Source organism: Octopus bimaculoides, chromosome 11 (genome assembly GCF_046866305.1).
Source record: "Octopus bimaculoides isolate indiv1 chromosome 11, ASM4686630v1, whole genome shotgun sequence".
In the NCBI taxonomy this organism is placed as follows: domain Eukaryota; kingdom Metazoa; phylum Mollusca; class Cephalopoda; order Octopoda; family Octopodidae; genus Octopus; species Octopus bimaculoides.
This window is the reverse complement of record NC_142938.1, coordinates 74,179,235-74,181,734: the sequence shown is the minus strand read 5'-3', so window position 1 is coordinate 74,181,734 and position 2,500 is coordinate 74,179,235. Positions and strand designations below refer to the sequence as shown.

At 32.5% G+C, this 2,500-nt stretch overlaps 1 long non-coding RNA gene across 1 annotated transcript in view; it reads right to left on the bottom strand.

Moving 5' to 3' along the window:
* LOC149133401 (uncharacterized) overlaps positions 1-2,500 on the bottom strand; it is a 15,283-nt gene that overhangs the window by 4,440 nt on the left and 8,343 nt on the right. The window lies entirely within an intron of this gene.

Genomic DNA, 2,500 nt, shown 5'->3' with positions numbered 1-2,500 from the left:
GTGTGTGTTGTTTGTGTTTGTGTTAAGATAAAATATATATAAACCGATTGGTTACTGATGAGAGAAGTTCCCCGGTTATGTTTAACATATTTTCTTCTTTATTAATATTTCTGATTGATCTCACTGCCATGATTGAATTGGTTTGTTTACCGAGGAAACTATTGCTCCTCAATTTGCTTTATTGTTCCTTGGTAGGTTGTGTATTAAGGTTACTGGTAAATTTTATTGTAGCGAAATCACTTGACTTAAACCATTCACTACCTTCGAATCAGGCCGTCGACGACATTTCGGTAAAGTTCTTGATTCTGGACGTCTGAGTGTCTTTTCCGTTTCTTTCCAGTTCGATCTCTCCAGTTCGATCTCTGCTTTTTCAGCTCTTGGCATTACGTACGCTCCAGATTGATGACAGGGCATTTAGGAAGCAGACGGTTATGCTAAACACACTGAGCATGTCGAGGGACTGGTGAGACCCACATATCGGAGAGGGTCTTGTAACTATGGCCGAGTATGGCTGAGGGTGTAGTCTGGGCTGCATTAGGAGCTGAGCCAAACCCTGCCCATCGGTTTGGCGGAGCTTTGTTTTAAACGGTAATGGAGTATTAACAGGGTCGAGTAGCCCTCCTCACCCCAAGCTCAGACAGCTAACAGCGTTTGTCGTACGTCGTACTCACGACTGAATAAAGTACTTGTTCTTGCTTGTCAAGCTTCCTGGATGTGAGGCTAGGACGAGGCAGCAGGGCTGTCCTTCCCCTTTCATGCATCGTCTTGACTGGGGGAAGGCCCTCTCCTCCTAGGTCTTGTAGGTTTTGAATTATTATCGACGCATCTGTAAATTTGCCTTTTTTCCTACGTACGAGTGTTGGATCTAGGCAACTCCATTATATATATATATAATATGCGTATAAGAAGAGATGACCACTAAGTGGACATCCGATATGCTAGAAAAAGATCATCTACGATCTAACCACAAAGAAAAGAATGTTCTCCAGAAAAAAATCAGCAAACATCAGAACATAAGCGGGCAAGACAAATGAAAATATACAAAATAAAGAATTAATAGTAGACCAGATTTCGCCATTAACTCTTTTAGTTACGTAAATTTTTCTGAATTTTCAGATTTTTTATATATGCTAGGCCACTGGTTTTAAATTGATGTTAATTAAATCAATTTTCAATTTATCACCCTCAGTATATAAATATAATATAATATATATATATATATATATATATATATATATATATATATATATATATATATATATATATATTAAATTTAGGGAATTAAGCAGTAGTTATTCATTCCATTCCCTAAAGTTGGATTTTTATTCGCACACACACCAAACCGGAGCTGCTAGCTATAAAATATCTATTTTCCAGCTTATCGAACTTCGATATGGCAATATTTACAACATTCTACATCAAAAACCACTATTATTCTTGAAAGTTGTATTTTTTGTACCTTCTACGGACTGCTCGAAGGTTACTAACTTCCTACACCTTGATCCTTGGATCTTACCTTTAGTTATTACTATGCATATATATATATGTATAGTCCAACTGCATGATACTCAATAGAGTTTTACCTCCCACGCAGTAGAAGTTTATCAACAATCTTTACGGTACATCAGTGAAGGTTTTTTTTACCAAATTCTATAATTCTCATTGGAACTTTTATCTTTGACTCAGCAGGGGTATATATCTACCTCTACCACATTTACTTATTCATTATCGGGGTTTTTTTTCGTACCAGTACTAAAATATCTTGTTTAAGGTTAGAAAGGTAAGAAAAGATGTTTATGCTTTGCATATATACATATAAATACATTCATACATACATATGTGTAAATATATATATATATATATATATATATATATATATGTATGTATGTATGTAAGTATGAATGTATGTATGTATGTATGTATGTATGTATGTATGTATGTATATATACACGTATGTATATTATAGCATTTCAACTGTCAGGAAAGGGCACAAGAGGACTTTTAAGCTCTGTGTAATCTATGATTTCTCCCCGTTTGTCTATCACTCTCTCTCCTATCTATCTATCTATCTATCTATCTATCTATCTATCTATCTATCTATCTATCTATCTATCTATCTATCTATGCATACATACATTTATATATTTGTATATATATATATATGTATATATATATATATATACATACACAAACACACATATATATACATATATATTGCCATGTATAATTGCTTACATGCGTAAGCATTAAAAGGGTTCAATGCTAACTCGCTGAAGTATTTTGAGTGCTCGTGTGTGTGTGTATGTCTGTGTATGTATATGTATATATGTGTATATATATATACACATACGAACATACACATACAGATATACATCTATATATGCATATATATATATATATATATATATATATATATATATATATATATATATATATATATATATGTATATATATATATATATATATATATATATATATATATATATATATATATATATAT